General features: G+C 39.2%; 1 protein-coding gene across 1 annotated transcript in view; it reads right to left on the bottom strand.

Moving 5' to 3' along the window:
- Znf704 (zinc finger protein 704) overlaps positions 1-20321 on the bottom strand; it is a 207893-nt gene that overhangs the window by 143058 nt on the left and 44514 nt on the right. The gene's annotated exons all lie outside the window — the stretch shown is intronic.

Here is a 20321-nt window from a genome sequence, read left to right on the forward strand (position 1 = left end):
ACACTACTGGTGGTGGTGCTGCATGCCTATAATCCCACCACACTGGACAGCTGAGGCACGAGGATCTCAAGTTCAAGCCCAGCCTGAGCAATTTAGCAAGACCCTGTCTCAAAATGAAAAGTTAAAAAAAAAGGCATGGGGACGTAGCCTTTAATGTGAAGGCCTTGGGTTCAATTCAATCCCCAGTCTAGCAGGACAGTAAACACTGAGAACTCTGTACAAAGATTATAAACTATAACTAAACACGTGATTTGGTTTCAACAATAAACAATAAAATGAGGTAAACATCTTCAAAGCTTTGGCCATTATCTCAAGGTTGTGTTTCTGACTCTGTTGGATAGGGAGACCCAACAAAACTGTCCAGGTAAAACAGAGGAAGGGGCAACCTTCACAGTTATTTTACATTAAAAATCAAGCGACTTGCAGAGAACAGATATTTTCTGACAAGTATGCCCTTTAGAACCTGGTCAGGGACAGAGGCACGTGAGGTGGGGGACGCAGTGAGGAACGAGGCAGAGCCAGGCACTGGTGAGTGGTCAGTGGGAAGCGGCTCTTCTCGTGCTCCAGTGTGTCAGTGTCACCTGGAGGGGACCGGGGCTGGCTAAGGTCAACACCTCAGGTGGTCCTGATGTGCAGTTAGGGAAGGTCCTCCGCCTCAGTTACTTTCCTCATGCCTGAGCCACAACAGCTGAGTGGAGGAGAGGGTCTGCTCACAGTTCAGCCCATGGTTGGCTGATGCCAGGGTGGCAGCAGCATGGGGGGAGGCCCTGGGAGCACAGCGGTCCGGAAGCAGGAGAGGGGGATGAGCGGATGGAGATGCACCCCGCCAGGTCATGCCCTGTGAGCACCTCCCAACCAGGCTGCACCTCCTAACACAGGCCATCTCCCCACCTGTAGGGTCCCTGTGGGCTAATCCTCCTCCAAAGCCCCGCCTACAGACCATGGCGTCTTTGGGCTAGAGTGACAGGGGCTGGGCCTAGAGCTCATCTTGGGGATGGGCAGGACTAGATCTGTGGAGTAAAGGAAGGTGAGCATTTTAGAGGGGAAAATCTCAAAAGGACGAGGAAGGAATGACCGGGGCAAAAGACACTGGGAACAGCAGAGACTGTTATAAAAAGCACCCACCTACAGACAGACATGTGATGGGGCCAGTTTAGAGACTAAACTTTTATTTTTCTTCAGCCATGGTGGAAAATGGAAAACAATGGGTAAGAAAGTGAGTAAGTGACAGCAGCACCAGGGGGAAGCCAGTATGGCAGGAGCCCCATGGAGCAGCGTCCTCACGAGGAGCTGGAAGCAGGAGGGCCACTCAAAAGGTAGAAGGCAGAAGTCCAGGCTGAAACTGAGTGGAGCCACACTAGGCAGAGTGGGCAGTTGGGGTGGGTCTGAGGGCATAAAACTAAAAATAAGAAGAGGAACTACTGAAGAGCACCACTAAGGAAGAGTTACCCAAAACTTCAGGTTTGAAAATACTTGTGAGAAGGGAAAGAAAATGCACACTTAGGGAGGGAGGCTGGGAATGAAGGCCAGGACCCACACAGAATTGAAGATGTGGTTGGGCCAGGGATTTAGCTCAGGGGTTCTGTTGCCTGCCTTGCAAGCGCAAGGTCCTGAGTTCGATCCCCAAGATGCGGTTATTTGGTTGTGGGCGGGGAAGGAAAAGGGAACAAAAGAGCAAAGCAGGATCAGATGATGTGGAGCTGGTACAATACATGCATGAAATCCTCACGCTCATCAAGAGTCAAAAAGGATCGTTCTGCCTAACACATTTATGTAAAGTGGAATTAACATGAGTTGGAATGTGAAGGAATATTTTCCATGTACAAACCTACTTATATTTCTACCAAAGATCTCCTGTCCACACTGTGCTTGTGTGAGAAGAGTGAATAAAAGTGAGGTGAGATAACAGTGGACCACTAGGCAGGAGGAGTCCCTATCCTTGGAAACGTTTAAGCAGAAATAAGCAGCAGGATCTGTCCAGGAAAGGGGGAAACAGATTTAAATCTCTAATCACAGCAATGCCCAGAGTCACAAATTCTCTCAAGGATGGACTGTCCCGGGTGCCGGAAATGCCTGGAACCTTGGCGGCTCACACGGGGGATTCTCAGGAGGGGAATGCTGAATCTCAGCCTGTGGGAACCAGTCTTGCTAACAGCCTCCAACTCGTCAGGGAACATGACTCACTGAGCTCCCTAGGTCAGTAAGTGACTCCTGCCTACACGCACAGACAACTCCCTTACTCTGTGCAGGCAGAATGAGCCCAGGCTCCTGCTGACTAGGCTCCTCTGCCCATAGTTATCTGAATCAGGAGGATGGTGGCAGCATTGTGAGCACAGCAGCGAGGGACAGCTTGAAGGAAGGCCAGTTTGGTGGGAGGGGGAAGGAGCAGAAAGTGATGGGTTCCGCAGGACAGGATGAACTGGAGCTCATCCCAGGGCATCCACACAGACAGGTCTATAGATGACTAAAACTATGGACCAGAACCTTGGGACAGAACAGGCTGAACAGAAGCTTGAGAATCAACTCACAGTGGGGGATGCCTGACCCTGAAAGCCTGTGAGACCACACACTTGCTGAATGACTGCAGAAAGGCAAACAGTGGACAGAAGGCATATCTTATGGTTGGGAAGATGAAAGAAAAGACAGAAAGGAAAGAGAGGGCAGGAGTACTTGAAAGTTCTGAATCCTGAAAGCAGAGGAAAGAGATCCAAGATGGTCCCATTTTTACCTATTAAACTGATAAAGATTTTAAACAAAGAAAGAGAAAAACTGATTGGGTCCTCTGAACTGGCAGGAGTGTAATTGCTGGTGGGAAAGCAAATTTAAACAACTGCTTGAAAGTAATTTGGCAACATATATCAAAACATCCAAAAATATGCATACCCTGTAATCAGGACTATTTTTTCTCATGTTCGTCATTTGGTAATATGTAGGGACATACGCATGAGGCTTAGCTACAAGATGGCTAATGTGGATAGCACAGTCTAAGATGACTCCTGCCTCCTGGTATTTCACACCTTCTTATAGCCCCTTCCCCTTGAGCATGGGCTGCCTAGTGAAGTGCATATGGAAATACAGCCAAGTGACGGGATGGGTGACACTTCTTTGACTAGGCTACAAAAGACTGTGGCTTCTGTCCTGCCAGAAGACTCTCTCCCTAAAAGAGTAAGCACAAGAGATCCTTTTAATGGATGAGGAGTAAAGAAAGACTCCTCTTGTTGGCAAGCAAGCTGGCATGTTGGGGAGCCCCTCAGGACAGGGAACTTAGAACCAGCTCGGCCAACAACCACCTAGGAACTGAGACCCTCCACACAATGGCCCTCGAGGAGGTGAATTCTACAACAATCATATGAGCTTAGAAGCAGATTCACCCTTGGTAGAGTTTGCGGATGAGACCCCCAACCCTGGCCAATACCTTAATTGTGTACTTTCAAGAAATCCTGAAGCAGAGGACTCAGGGAAGCCACGTCCACATTCCTGATGCACAGAAACCAGCAAATGTTGTTTTAATCCAATAGGTTTTGGAGTAATTTGTTATCAAATAATAGATAACCAATTCAGTTAGCTACAGTGCTGTTAGTAATAATGAATAGAAACAGAAATAGAATATGACCACTGGATTATTTGTTAAATAAAAATGGTATACACATATGATGTAATATAGTATTTTTTCTATTAAAATTATGTCCTAGATGAAGATACTCATCAACTCTGTTCACAAAGTATTAATTGTAATATATGTTAGAAGTTAAAATATTATGTATCATCTAAAGCCATCATTTGGAATAAATATCCTTCTATAGACAGACGGAAATATATAAAAATAAGTAGAATAATAAATATCAAGGTATTAATAGTAGTTATCACCAAAAGACTTGTTTATGGATGCTTTTTTTCTTTCTTCTGGTTATCTATATTCATAAATTATTAAAAATGTACACTCCATTATACTAAAAATTAGATGCAATAATAAGAAGGAAAAAAAGCAATCATCAACAATGTAGAATGCCAGGATACATGCGGGAAGTTTTCTCCATTCTCCTTGCTAATTGCTTTCTATGCACTACCATGAAAACTGAGAAGAGTTGAGCTTTGATCTGACAGGAAGAAAGCAAACTGGCTATTTTAATACACTGTAGCGTTACTTCTTCATTTGTGGAGTAAGGGTGATTTGTTTCTACTTGCTAAAGGCACTGGATCATGTTCAATATAAATAAATAGAAAAATTTCAACCAATGTGGCAAAGACATCACAACAGGAGTAGCATATGGATAGGAATCACTGCAGACAACATCTAAAATGTATACTTGATATACATGAGAAAAGGACATTGAGTAAAACTGACAAGTAACAAAGTTACAAAATGAGGATCTAAGCAAGGAAAGTACAAGAAAACTAAATATGCAAGTGTATATATACCTTAGAGGAAGAGAAATCTATTATTTAAGGAGATTTTAGAATTGTTTTGGTGAGCTTTAACTTTTTTGACTGGCCTCTTTCTTGAGAATACAAGTAACTTTAGGGCAGAAAGTATTTCTTCAATTCTGCTTACTTTATGAATAACATCCATTTGTAGTTTGATTTCAATGACAATTATGTAAAAATAGCAATTAGATTAAGTTGATCATCAAAGAAATTACTATTCATCTTTGTTTTGTTTTTATTTTGTTTTGAGACATGGTCTTGCTGTGTATTCCAGGCTGGCCCCAGACATGTAGCAATCCTCCTGCTTCAGCTTCCCAAGTGTTGGAATTACAGGCATGTGCTAACATCCCCAGCTGCAATTCATCTTGTAGCTCAACCTTTCAAAAATCTTTGCAGGAAACAGCTCGTGAACAGACAACTATCAATTCCCAATATAAACATACACTTTAGGAGACCTATGAACTCTTACGCAGCAAGACATCACCATGCAAGAAGTTAAAAAATTATTCTAATTTCCCAACAAGTCTAATTTATTCCCAGGGAGAAAGTTATGCAGCACGAAACTAAAGCTCCTACATGAAAGAGATCAAATAGTAAAGTAGCCAAGGTCTTTGCAAACAAATACACAGTTAATTACTGATCTGTTTGTTTGGATACACACAAAGCTATGCCTGGGAACAAATCAACAAATAGATGTGTAATTAACCATTTTGAGTAAGTGAGCCATGGATGGTAAACATAGAGAAGGATGAAGCTGAAAGAGTTTCTCTCCAGCTCAAGTTCCCTAAGATTACAATCTGTCTCTTCTCTATGGTTCCACGAGTAGAGTTCTGAGGAACCTTTTCATGTAAGTTCTGCGACCACAAATGTAAGAAGCCACGGTATAATCATATGGTATATGCAGCATCACGAGGGGCTAGACATGCATCAGCTAAACTCTAAACTGAAATGCTCCAACCAGATGAGCGATATATCTTATTCCTAGATGTAGGGAGACTCTGGCCCCCCCCCCCCCCCCCGCATATCCACAGAGAGGCTTAATGAAGATCTTCAGAAAGTCAGAGAGACAGACAGGAAGCCCCAGCACTAAACAGGAGAAGACAATGTAAATGAAAGAACCTTGATTTTCTGAATGGAGCCCGCCTTTTTCTTTTTAAAAAATGCTGTTTGCACTGTTTTAATGGCATGGAATAAAAATGGCACTGTAACTTGTAATTTTGAGATATAAAATGTGAATCATAAAACAAGGGGGTATAAATCAGCTGGAGACCAATTAAAATACTTAGACTGTCATTCAAAAACATTCCACAGAATGCAATAAAATACGGGGGTGGTTGGTTCTATTTTAATAACCAAAGCCTGCAGGAAGATTTTTTGTCTCCAAACTACTAGCCAAATATATCCAGGACTGACTGGAACACTGAAAAATATAGTTTTACTTTATGTCAAGCTAAATAATGAAATAAAATGCCTCAAAAGACTGTATCTGAACAGTGTTCTGGTTCACAGTAAGGCTCATTTGATGTTAAACCACATATTTTCAGTGTTCTATGATACTGATAAGCAGTATTTATGTAGTTAATGTAATAATCAAATTATATTCCCCACCATTTGATGACAAATATGAAATCAATCAGTGTTTCCCAATGAGGCAGCACCAGCACTGGAAGCATGAGAATCAGGCATTATGTGGACTATTTGCACACCCCAAACTGACTCTAAACATCTCCAAATGCCTCTGTGGACAGAAGAGAACTCGGTGGTGACAATGATATTAATCACACACTGAATGCAACTGATTTGGACTGCTGCAAAATTTCCATCTTTTAAATGGAGAACCATTATGATTTGTTCCTTGGAAAAACTGACCCTCACCTACATATAAAACCTGGAAATTATCATTACCCTTCCAAATTGTAGGGTGCTACCCAATGATAAATATAGAAAGCTGCAAAGAGCAATTACAATATTGCATTATGCTGAAGTCTTACATTATAAATTGTTTCAGAACTGCATTGGATTTACTCATTTAATTTTCATACCTGGACCCTAAAGGAAATGCTGACTTCTGAGACTAGAGTAGCTAATGATGGATCCTAGTGTTTCTTGTTTGCACTCATGAGAGCGTATTAAAAGCCAGACTTGCACAACTGATCAAAAAAAGAATAAAAACAGGTGACAAAAATGGAGGTTTTCTTTGTTTACCAAGCATACACCACAAGTGGAGTGGAAGAATCCATGTCTTTTTGACTACCGGGACAATCTTTTCCTCTGGTTTCCAGACTTTGAGATTTCTCCAAAATATTAAAAAAGTTAGGAACCAATATGTGATTGTTGACATTTGGCACATAGTTTAAGTATTAAAAACAACCTATCACCATGATTTCATAAAAGCCACTCTAATACCACTAATGCAACACTGTCCATCCAGCTGAAAACTTTACCATGGATGCACTGTGTGCAGGCTGCACTATACCACCTGACTTTTCTGTTAACCCCTTATTTCTAATCACCACTGCAGTCACCACTGAGGTGACTACTAAGGTTTATAGTTCTTCCTTTAAGAAATTCTACTGGGATGTACATAAGTAACATTATCAAACTGTAAAAATTTAATATTACTCAAGAAGCAGAGACTAAATCCATAAAGCCTTACATTTGTCAACTGACAAGTTAGTCTGCTACTGTGGCAGTTTCAGGTTTGGGGACCCACAGTTTTATCAGTGCCTGTCCAGGAGCCAGCCCATGCTTTGCCCTGCACGCTGGCTTGTGATGCCATAACCCTGGGGACAGTGGAGAACAAACGGCAGCAATAAGCTTCCTGTTCACGGAGAAGACACCGTATCACATTCCCAAGCCCACAGCCTAGGACCTTGAAAGCCACAACAGCTCAGCTGCAGGACCCTTGATGAGAAGTCACTATGGTCTCTGGAATCATGGGAAACCTGCCTTCCACTAGCGTCTTCTCTTATGCAACAGGGAATGTTACTTAGAAGTAATTCTGCTAAACTAAGAGAAATAAAAGTCCTTGAAAATCGAGAAAAGAACATAAACACTAGATCTCATCTTATTTCTGTAAGATTAGCACTTTTCCCTTTCTCATTAATTTTTAAATTATCTGTTCATTTGTTTCAAGTGTCCAAAAGGCACAGAATTAAGAAGCAAAGATAAGTTCTTTAGTGTTCCATCCAGCAGTGCCCTCGTTTTTCCTCACATGGTCAGATGGACATGAAAATATGCCTGATATTTAACATTTTAATTCCACTTGTAATTGTCCTCCCTCACTCAAGGACTCTCTCTCGTGCCTGTGCATCTACAAACAGCAATGGACCACACTGGGTGCATTGATTGCCCCCTAAGCTGACACTTGCGATTGCCTCCCACCTTTGATCCTTTGCAGTCATCTTCAAATAGTACTGCTGTGTTCTGACTGCAAAAACAAGTGTCCTGCTCAGTGGAAAAATACCACGTCACAGCTTGGTGAAGCAGGTGGTGTGTTTCTAGTCTGGAGCAGAAAGTGGCATCTCTTCCTCTCTAGCAAGAAGGAAGACTATTAGCACATCAGCTAAGAAAGCCATGCATGATGAATGTTAAGTGCTGCCTTGCAATTTAAAATGTGGTAAAATTTGAAAAATCAGCTTCTAGAAAGTGGTTAAGTCCATTCATTATTCAAATCCAAACTCTTAGCTTTTTCTTATGCCAGTTTTCCTAACTTTCAAATAAAAAAATGAAGCAGATGATTTTCAAGATGCTCACAATTCTCTCTGATCTGTGAGACCCAATACCTGGCTTTGGAATAAGGTAATGACCAGTACACGTGGCATGGCCCACAGCACATGCAGTAAAGATGCCCGCCACATCCCAAGGTATCACTAGGACTAAGTATTCCTCTCACTTCTAACCAGAGCAGCGGAAGACTGGAAGTTTTGTGCTGCTTCCTTAAGTGGATAACAAGAAGTAATAAAATGAAACTACTTAGAATCTGGGAAACAAGGAAGCAAAGTTACATATATGAACATCAAAGTCTCAGCTGTAAAGCCAGGTGTGGTGGTGCAGGCCTGTAGTTTCACTACTTGGGAGGCTGAGGCAGGAGAGCAAGTTCAAAGTCAGCCTGAGTAATTTAGCAAGACCCTATGTCAAAAAATTTTTTTTAAAGGTTGGGGATGTAGCTTAATGAGAGAGAGTCCCTGGTTCAATCTCCAGTAACTAATACATGTACACATGTACACACACACACACACACACACACACACACACACACACACACAAGAGTCAGCTGTAGGCTCAGAAAAACTCACTTCTATTCTTGAAAGGTTTTCTTTCCCTCTCCCATCACAGCTGGCTCCTCTGCAGCCAAATAGGACCAAATGAAGTTTCAGAAATGTGGAGACGAAAAGACAAAAGCCCGCAACCAAGAATGGGAGCTGTCCCACGCCAATGACACATCTTTGCAAATACAGAGAATTTTACCTGATTTAGCCTAGGGCTGATAAAGAATAAAGCTGACATCAAACAGAGAAGCATCCTTCATGGCAAATGCCTCTGTCACTGGGTCACTTGTAGATGTGACATCAGGCTCATACTATGTATACACAAAGAAATAGCTTCTCATTTTTGCACATAGTTTTCCCACACTTCAGTGATGGATCGAATACTCTTCAGCTTTGCTATGTATGCTACAGCAAATGTGCAAACTGTGTTGCTTTCACTTTTGACATCAAAGGAAGCCAACATCAGACTCAGTCAGCACAGCTGGGCATGGTTCCACAGGAAATGCAAGCACTGTAATTCCAATATAATGATGTCTTCCTGTGCTTACAAGGATGGCAACACAATGAGTGACTCAGTACAGAAAATTCTGAGCCCTGAAACACCAATGAAAAGCTATGGGAACATGTCTCCCACTGGGTGTGTTGGCTTGGCCTCTTGCCTGTCCCAAGGGCAGGGGATAATTCTATCTGAGGGCCACACTCAGATGGGTCCAGTTGCCACTGCCTGTCACTGCGAAGTGGAGTTTGCCATGATGTGGTGAATGAGGCAAGAAAGTCTCATAAGCCAACTGCATTAGCTAAGAATACAGTTCATCAGGCTTTTGAAGAACACCTCTCCAGTGAAGATATTTTTTAATTAATGAGGGGAAAAACAGCTTACTGAATTCTGTATAGGAAAGCCTTGGAACAGCAAACACAAATGTTACTTTCTAAGTGGGCATCCAGTAAATATCTCAAATTGACGGCCCCCTCAAGAAAAGATGAACCAATATTTATAGCAGAAAAGCAGGCAATAGATGTGCAAGCTTAGCTCATGCATATATCAACTCTGCTTAATGTGTTTTTCTTTGCACTGAGAAACAGTTGAGAGGAAAAATATAAATGTACGTAAGGATGTCATTGTACGATGTGGTGATGAGACTAAATGACCTTTTTATATCTATTACTGTAGTTATATTTAACTCAGTAATGTAATAATCACACTAACACATTTTAAATACAGAGTGGCCATTTAAAAAATCATAGAATGGGGTTTTACTTCCTTTTTCCTTAGCAGATTGGTAAGGGTCTTCCAAGTTTTGAAGCAGGCAAACCTTCTTGGTTTTCTCTACCCCACCAGAATATAACTAAGGGAAGAACAGGTTACTTAGCTGGACCAGAGGCATAGGAAGAAAGGAAACTCTGCAGTCAGATGCAGAGCAGACAGGCGCGGCAAGATGCTTCCCACATGGCAGAGGCACTCAAGGTGCCTGGCCCAGGGGACATGGGGTGCAAGGTCAGGGGACTTCCTTAAAAGACATGGGTGGCAAAACCCCCAATGGCTTTTTCTTAACCACATGTTCTATTGTATCTTCAATACAGAAATATACTCTAGGAGCCTGATTATTCTTTACAATTATATTCTCCAAGTGATCTACAGCTGAAAGTAGGAAGATTTTTAAGTTGTGAATTTCACTTTATTTGGTTTTAAATGCCTACAAAAAAAGGCACAACTATTAGCTGAATAAGAAGGTGGTTTTGAGGTTTAACACACTGGTGTTGAATCATAGAATGGATTTCTGACAGGCATGTAGCAGCATTTCCCTTTGACTCCAAATGTTAATTTTCAGGTTGTAACATTATGTGTAGATGTGTGAGAACCACGACTACCTTGTCAGGAGTGAATTAAAAGGGAAACTTGTTAGCCCTGAAAAATAAACATGTGGGAAAACACCACTCTTAAATAGTGGTGGTCCCTTCTATTATGGTCAAGATACACAAGGCAGCTAAAGTGTGCCCTGCAGACCCAGCCCTCCCCATAACGGTGGCTTTGCAGCCATCTGGCACTCTTGGCAGGGCGAGTTTGCTATGATCATTAACATGACCTGCTACCGTGAAACTACACTGTATATGCAGCAAACTGAGGTAATACTGTGAAAACCACATAGTTACTGTACTTATCAATTATGGTTAGAATGAACACTTCCTTTAAAAACACTTCACGATTACCAGTATTTAAGATTCAGTTTTATGCAGTCTCCTTGGAAGAACTCAGGAAAGTCTGCTTACTTCTAAGATGACAGTTATCCTGTAGAGTCAATGTTCAGGAACAAAAATACAAGTTTCTGCTGTCATCTGATGAAACCTCACATTCTGCAGATAAATGCTACATATACTTCACTGTATTTTTAAAATACATGACAGAAAATTGGATGCAGAAAACAGTCAATGACCTTACAAGCTGTAATTCTTACAAAGGGGTAGAAAAATTAACCAAATGTATTATGGTGTGAATTTTATTTGGCAGATTGATTTAGAAGAGCTAGCTAGGTTCATGAGCTCCATTAAGTGAATGTTTGCCAAATCTTGTTAAATCCTGAGTGGGGAAGCACAATCAAAATCTTTTCATCATTTAGAAATTAAGCTGTATAAGTAAAGTTCTCCTGAAGAAAAGCCAATACATGAAAATCAGGTGTAGACAGGTGGTTGTTTACTTTAAAACAAGACATCTTAAACAGTAAGCGCTTCTAGTGCAGTTATTTACATTATGATTTGACTAAGTTGGTCTACGTATCATTCTCTATAAACACAGTATACTTACTGTCTATTTGAGTTTTTGCTCAAATTCTGCAGGTCTTTGGTGAGGGACATCACCAAACTTTCATTTCCACAGGTCCCTTAAATTCCACATGTCTATAACTAAACCCCTAGTTTAACATGACCCACATCTGTGTGCTTCTTTTGTATTACTCCTGTGTTACTGTTTTGCTTACCAGAACCAACCACTTTCTCCAATGAGATGCTCAGGGCTAGAATTTCTAGAGCCATCCTGAGCACCCGGCATCCTTACTAAATACCCTGTCTCACCTGGTTTATTCCTGCTAAGTTCTGGGGAGCCTGCATCTCACTGTCTCGTGAGCACAGCCCCTTCCTGATGCTTTTGCCCTAGGTGAAGATTTTACAATCATCTCTCTCAGATCTGTACACATGCCTCTTAATTATTCCTTCTGCCCTCAGTGTCAAAACTGATATGCCCTTCCTCCCTAACTCCTCATCCTCACAGGACATCAGATGACTTTCCCAAAATGGAATCAGATGTCATCAACTGAATACCTCTCCCTACCTAAAAGATAAAAATCAGTAAGTTTTCTAAATTAAGCCCAACCCCATTCAGAACTCTATATAAAGGGTGAGGAAGTAAGTATTTTTTAAAAAAGAATGAAATTGATAACAAAATAAATCCTTTGTAGTTAGGAGTTTTTGGTGCATTTTCTAGTATGTATAGTACTGCTTTCTTATGAATGTATTAAAGAAAAAGCTTAAGCTAGTGCATTAAGTGTGAGAACTCCTATGTAATCCCGCAGAATGTTTACTTGGTACGTTTGAACTTCTGTAACAGGCACTACTGTGAGGACTCTCAGAGAATCTGGTAATAACTAAAGAGGTTCTCTCAACCTCTGGAAATGAAGTTGCTTTCATATTTTTAAAAAACTGTGATGATGCCTATTTAATCTAAAGTGTAGATGGAATTTATATAGCTTCACAATAATTGTAATTGTACAAGACATCAGTTATGCACAAGTTGAAGTCATTTACCATTTAGAGGACATACAGGAATCATGCTGCAAATTTCCAACAAAACCTATTTAGTTTCAACTACCCTAACTATATACTCCCTCAGCCACAGACACGGATATGGCCCCTCCATACTGAAGATGCTGCCTTCTCCCCCACTAACTCTTAAGAAACACTGGCAGACAGAGAGACTATTTTACTCCTAGTAGTACAAGTAAGGCATTTTGTGTGTGTGTGTTAAGATAGAAAAAAAGGGGGGAGCAATGCTGCCTTGGGAATAAATGATAAGCTGGACTGAAATGCACAATTAACTGAGGCTTTACTGTGCTGTCCATGGTAGTCATCAATAGCCACACATGGCTACCAATCACTTAAAATGTGCCTGGTCCAAACCAATATATGCTGTAAGAATAAAATATATGCCAGATTTTATAAAATATCTCATTAATAACTTTTTATATTACATGTTGAAATAATGACATTTGGGATATATTGAGTTAAATAATATACAGTGTTAACACTTATTTTCACGTATTTTTCTTATTTTTAATGTAGTTACTGGAAATTGCAAAATTACATACAGGCTTATATTAAATTTCTATTGGACAGTGCTGTTCAAATATTATTCTTTTTAAATAAATGACCAATGTCTTGTTTATTATGTGCCTAGTATAATGTATCAAATTGGTAGAGAGCATGGAATCTACATTGGTAGGGCTAGGTGAAGAGTGGGAGGTAATGAGAATTCAATTATTTCTATTATCTGATGGTTTAAATTTTGAACAGATGTAGGGAGGAAAAAAGGTGTTGCATGAAACCTGACTGCAAACCAATTCTGCACAGACGGTCTACGGCACTGCCACACAACAGTAGAACAACAGCACTCCTAAGTATTGTGAAGATTCCCATGTAGCCAACCTGGGCAATGAAGCCAGGGATCCACCATACAACAGTGCTACTGAGCCAACTGAAGGTTGAGTTGTTGAATTTTCTCCATTTTACTGTCAGAGATGGTTTCCATAGAAGGGGATTTACTAATACGTAAGAACTCTTTTGAAGTGATGCCTATAAATGCCTGGAGTTCACACTTTTGGAATTTTATTTCATAACTACTCAGTTTGATCCAGAAAGTGTATCCTTCATTAACAACAAAATACCATAAATTATTATTTAAAAAATTCGTATTAATGACCAAAATTCTAAGTTCAAAATGCAATTCTAAACAGTTGGTGCATTCTGATTTGGTACCAATCTGTGCTCATAATAAAGGGCCATAGTACATAATGATTGGAAATTGATAGATTTTTTTTAATGGTATAAAATAACTTTTATTTACATAATTATATCTATGGAAATGGATAGACTTTTAAAAGTTGTATTTAAAACCAACAGAAATAAGAAGAGATAGCTATTTTTTAAAAATAAAACAAAACAAAAAACCCCAGAAACCCCACCATTCCAATTCAATGAAACTTTGCCCCAGAGTGAGAAGGGAGACAAGAACTACTTTTTTTTTCAAGTGGTTTCAGATCTCAAGTCTTTCCTGGGGGTGGAGGAGTGGGAGCCTGGTTCCAAAGATGATTGAAGACATGGTAAACAATAACTTTGTCTCTAGCTAATCTTGTTGACTTTGGAATCTAAATTACCAGCAGAGTGGGGCTTGACTGTGCACTGATGGCACAATGTGTTGCATTAAGTCATAATCTCAATTACGTTGGTTTCTATCATCTTCCTGTCTGTTCTATATCAACATGATCATATTTGTGTTTTAGAAAGAGCATTTTGGCTGCTGTGTAACAAACTCGAGCAAGAAATCAGGAACAACAGTTGCTTGCTGACGTGAATTATTGAAATGATGGTAAGGGATGGAAGTACATAAAGGTTTCCTGGAAAAGATACTTGTTCTAGGTACTTTGTGGAAATTGCTTCAGTTCTCAAGGGGAGTTCACATATAGAGTACTAGTATTTCCCCAACATGGATGAGTATATTTATATTGCCCTCCGAAAATAATTTTAAAAGGAAAATATGCTATTTTTCTAATAAAAAAGGAATGTTTAAAAATATTTGTTTTTTTGGTACTGGAGATCGAACTCAGGTCCTTGCGTTTGCACAGCAGGGGGTGAAACCACTGAGCTAAATCCCCAGCCCAATGTTTTAAAATGTTAAAGTGACCTTTTTCCAGCAGTCTCATGTTGATGACAGAGGCTGGGACCTGATAAATTTCTAATGCGTTTAAAACTAACATTTTCTCAGGAACTGCTGGGCTTCTACAAATTCAGAAATAAAAGAGCAATTTTGGCTCTCATATAATTCCAAATTCGACACAGAAGACTCTCCTACAAATGGTTTGTAATACATAAACAAAAAGTTCAATCCCCGGTACCAAAAAAAAAAAAGAAAGGAGAAAACATAGACAGCAGCACTGAGAAGGGTAGCCAAACCAGTTCACAATTTTCCATTGCATCCACAATACCCACAGCTTAGGGCGCGAGTCACTTTCTAACTTTGAACCTGAAGTTCAACAGGTTTCTGGAGTTCTTTTAAGTTACATGATTTTCAGAATGACATTTGATAAGGAGGAGATGATTTCACTTTATCCAGCAAGTGATAAGTATGACATCCCTATATTTTAAAAGCCCACAAAACAAATAGTACTATATGCTTTATTTTCTTTCAATGGCAAACTAACAATCTGTATTCTAATAAACTCCTGTGAAGTCTACGAATATTTTTGGCCAAAGTTTTCTTTTTTCCTTGTTTTATCTGGTTTGCTAATAGATTTCTTTAGCTTTAGAGTTATAATTAGAAGACAGTTATTACTTTGCATAATCAAATTGTAATTGCTGCTTGGGTGATATCCAAGGAATTTAAGCATCAGTACTTCCAAAAAAAAACAAACCCCACAGTGTCTGGCAAAAAAAAAGAGTAACAAATGCTATGCTCTAATGATCTAAGTTATCTAATATTGTTTGCTTAACTGTTGAACTTGTTTCAGAGGCTGGGGAGCAAGTCATATTAGGTGATAGTAGAATTATCAAGGTATATTATTGTTTCCAACTAATTTATTGATGCTTTAAAATACCTTGATAATTAATGACAGTTGAAAATAATAAATACCCATAAACACTAATGGAGGTGACAAGGCACTTGGGGCCAGAAACTTACTGAAGTCTGCCATGTGTTCAATGTTGAGTGTTCTTGGGTGAAACACCTACTCATCTGTGAACGGGAAATATTACCCATGCCTAACTATAACAGGCATTTGTCAGTTTTGGCCATCCCCCATGGCTGACTCTGCTCCTGTGTCTGGAGAATCTCCTACACATATGCTTCTCACATTAGAAACCAAAGAGCCAAGTTGCAGGCGCCTGACTTGGTGCTCTAGCCTTCCCAGCAATTCTGGAAACAGTGTTTCAAAATTTTGTTTCATCCTCTTTAACAGAGTCATTTTCTACTGTTCAACACCAAGAGGCCTCACTGCTACTTCCAAATGTCTCTCAGCCTCGGCCCCTTCTCTTCACCTTAGCTGGGCCCACTCCAACCTAGACTCCCTGGCCCCTTTTCCGCACTAATGCAGCGGCTTCCTCTCTGCGTGTCTCGGGTCCATCCTTGTCCCTTTCCAATCAGTTCTATACAGAATACCCCAAGTGTCCTTTCACCGATACAAGTGAAATCAGATCATTCTCTTACACAACATCCTTCCTGTGGACTTAAAAGTATAATTTAAAAAATTTTAACACAACCAATATAACTTAACATGATCTTACTAGTGACCACTTTTCTAATCTTAAGGGTTCATCAACTGACATGTGAATAAAGTGTGCTATATCCATGGAATGGGATATTACTTGGCAATAAAAAATGAATTACTGATACATGCCACAATATGGATGAACCTTGAAAATATACTATCTTTAAATTCCGTCTTCATACTCTTTTAAAACCTGTTTCCCTCAGCTCTCTACAAGGATCAATGAAACCTGTATTTTTCCCTAGAGATACTGAAAGAATACTTAAGACAACATAGTTACAATTAGTTAACTCTTTATTCTCAATTCACAATCTCTTTTGGAGGGGGCTGTGTTTTATCTTTTATAACCAGACATCCCTAAATTACTAAGTGACGGAACCTTAACGGAGAGATCAGTCCTTTACAGGCTGCTGTCCCCCATGTTAGCATCGCCCCTTTTAGTACTTATTACCCTTGATTCAAATTACTACTCCCAAATATTCCTGAAGTTGAGAGGCATTTCCTTTCTGTTTGTGATAGATCTTCAGTTCCAAAGGGAAACGCTGCCTGTGTACATGCACTTTCACACACTCACTCTTATTTTGGTTTCACTCATGAGATAATTTGAGAAATATTTTGAGCACCTCAGCTGTATAATGCATGGATCCCACTTCAATCCCTCAAAAAGAAAACACTGTTTCTTGCTGGAATCACATCAGGTAATACTGATTAAGTTCAGATCTAAGTGGACTGCCCTACATTAAGATTTGTCCCACCAATTCCAGGCAATTCAGAAGGGACAGACAGTATTCTTTCCCCTCGTGACTCAAAAGAAATAATCTTGGAACCCCCAGACCAACAATCCATGGCTATATTTCACAGGAAACTGGGGGTCCTCTTAAAAATGAAGATTCTAGGTGCTCTGCGCTCATAGCCCAGGGCTGCCAAAGAGCCAAACACTGGTCCCTGCCCTTCACCTGCTTCCACAGGGTACTAACATACAAAGGATGGTACTGGTGGCTGGGGAGAATGTGCCTTATAACAACAGGGTGCAAAGTGACCCACGGCCCAAATGCCAGACCCTGAAGCCATCAGCTGCATTTGTGCCTCAGACACCACTGCTACACGCTACTCTCAGCCACTCACAGACATGGCAAGGCTACTAATGAAGGTCTCCTGATGGCCTCCGCCATCTTTCTCTTCCTCCCTGGGTACAGACTAGCACTTCCCTCCTGTCTTGCCTCCTCTCACCCCACCTCCTTTTCTCCCACTCATGTTTCTCCGAATAAAATGTTTACATGCTTAATCCTGTCTCAGTCTTTGCTTCTCAGACAATCCAGCCTAACATATCTGGACAAACAGTGTACCTAAATTTATATTTTCTGAAACTAGCAAATTTTAAATGGGTTATCAGAAAATGGGGATACAAACAGGGATTTTGTAAAGTAAATCTCAGATAGAGTTCTTCCTTCTCCATTCCATTCCTCCCTATCTTGCAAAAGATACTAATAAAAGAAAATCAGTCTTTTAAATAGATGTATCAAATAAATAACTTTCCTAATATTGAAGACTCTTCTTCAAATTCATCCAGCTCTAACAAGAGAGAGCAAATTAAAAGCTGTCTTGAAATTAGCTACTTATGTTGTCAGTCTATGATTAGACTATAAGCTCCTAAAAGGTGAGTATCCTCTCCCATTCATGTTTTTTTCTTTAATGAGATACTAGGTTCCTTCATCGCTGGTACACAATAAATGTCTGCTGAATGGAGATAATGTTCAACCACGGTGAACAATAGAGTTTACCATAGAGTCGAAGGTGGTAAGGAGTTCTAGACCTCTCTAGGGACATGGAAAGGCAAATAAAATATACCTATTGTTTTCACTGTACAACCTACAGAAAATAAACTAAATAAACTTCAAAGTTTCCTTTTACAAACCATAGAAAGTAAAGTTCAACAAAAGAAACAAAAGAAAGTAAAGTTCAACAAAACTCTTAGAGTAGGAATAAGTAAAAGATACAATGAGAACCATTATGGGGAACTGATTTTAAACTGTTTAAGGAGCTCTGCACCAATGATAACCTTATTGGCCTAAAATAATTATGCTCCCTCTAAGAACTGGCCAAAACATAATGTCTGGATTTAGGAGGCTAAGTTGCAATAATCATGTGCACAGACACACACATATAGATTACATGTATATACACATTATATATTTTATAAAATGTATATAGATTTCCTTGTATCGATAAATTTCACTATAATCTAGATTTACTCAAACTTCATTATTTATACATTGATAGCATATACATTTCTCCTTAATAGAAAAATCATGTCTTACCATATCAGAGATGAATTTAAAACAAAATATCGATCATTTATTGTGAAAAGCTGGCATTCACTAAATAATTCAATAGTAAACAGAAATAAAAAGAAAGTTTGAAAGTTACATATATACACGTTCTATACACTTTCTGATTTCCTCATGATCATTTAATTGAAAAAAGCAATTTATTTCACCAACTGCTGGCATATCTATAATGATTAAATTTTTACTGTAGCAGTGAAAACAAATTTTTAGTGAAAACTCCAAACAAAGAAGCTTTAAGTAGCATTTCCAATAACAGATTAATACATCTAAATTATACCTTGTCGTTGGAGATTTTTTCTGCATATTAACAGATTTAAAACCTAATTAATTTCTCCCCATTTAAGAACATAACATTAACTTTGATTTGACTTATGTACTTTTATATACGTTTGGTAAATGAGAGTAGGTGGAGAAACATTCCATATATGAATCAGAGTCAAAAAAGGCTTCCCTTTTCATTATTTTACCAAGAAACTACTGTATGTAGGAAGAAATTAAAGAATAAAGATATATCTAAAACAGTCTATGGAATTACAGGTCTTTTAACATATATAACAGTCTAATGAAAAGTTTATGTAGAGTAGGTTCTACAGAATTACAAGTTAGCACTAAACTACCTGACACTGGGGAGTCCAACTTTGGCCCTACAGCTTAGGAAGAAAATAAAAGCATAGCTCTTCACATTTCAAATTGTTAACATGTCATTTTTCGTATGAGTCAACCAAATAATAGATCTAAATTGAATTGCCTACCTGTTCAGGGTGTGATAATACACTTCACAATGAAGTCACAGTCAAAAGGACTAATCCTAACTAATTTAACATGTACTTTATATAAAAAAATAGAAAAGCAAATAATTCCAAGTAGCTAAACAAAAGTAACTGAAAATTGTCATTTAAAGGTTAAGGGAAACAAAGAGGCCTATAATTTTAGAAAGTCTGAGAAATTTCATAGCAGGACAGAATATGGATTATCTTAGTGAACGTACTTTTGATATAAAGAAAACCAAGATTCCAATTAGAAAAAGTGAACAGGTGGAAAGGGATCATTTATTCTCTTTTCAAAGATACTGTTTTCCTAGTCAGCTGTCAGAAATCACTGCAGGACTTCTCAACAATTGCTTACAAAGTTGCATTCTAAATGATATTTTTGGCAACAAAATGTGGTGTGCATATTAAAAATATGCAACTTTTCATGCTACAGCATTTCCATTCTTCCCTTCATCTGACAAATATTTATGGAGCTCCTAGAACATAATCAAGCATTGTTCCAGTGCTAGGGATACAGCATAAACAAAAAGGCCTCAAATCCCTGCTGCTGTAGGGATTACTTTCTCAGTAAGACAAATAATAAGCAAGAATATAAGTGGAAGGTTGTGTGTGTCTATTCCCATACTGTTCTACTGTCATTCTGCCACAATAGAGCCCTTTGTTGCAGTGCTACTGGATATGGTTTAAATAAAATTATAATGTGAAAAAGACCTTTTGATATTTCAGATAAATTCTCTGGGCCAAATTTTAAGGGAAATTTGTCTTTAAAAGATTAGTCCAATATAAACTAGAGGTAACTAAACATTTTTACATATTATAGATTTTTGCAGGCCACCTATGATGAGTGTCACATATTCTTCATTCTTTTTCAATTCTTTAAAAATATAAAACTAGGGCCAGGGATTTAGCTCAGTGAGACCACGCCTGTCTCGCAAGTGCTAGGTCCTGAGTTTGATCCCTGGTACCGCAATAAATAAATAA

This window comes from Heterocephalus glaber, unplaced genomic scaffold (genome assembly GCF_053883595.1).
Source record: "Heterocephalus glaber isolate CG9 unplaced genomic scaffold, H.glaber_assembly_v1.0 deba00001553, whole genome shotgun sequence".
NCBI lineage: Eukaryota > Metazoa > Chordata > Mammalia > Rodentia > Bathyergidae > Heterocephalus > Heterocephalus glaber.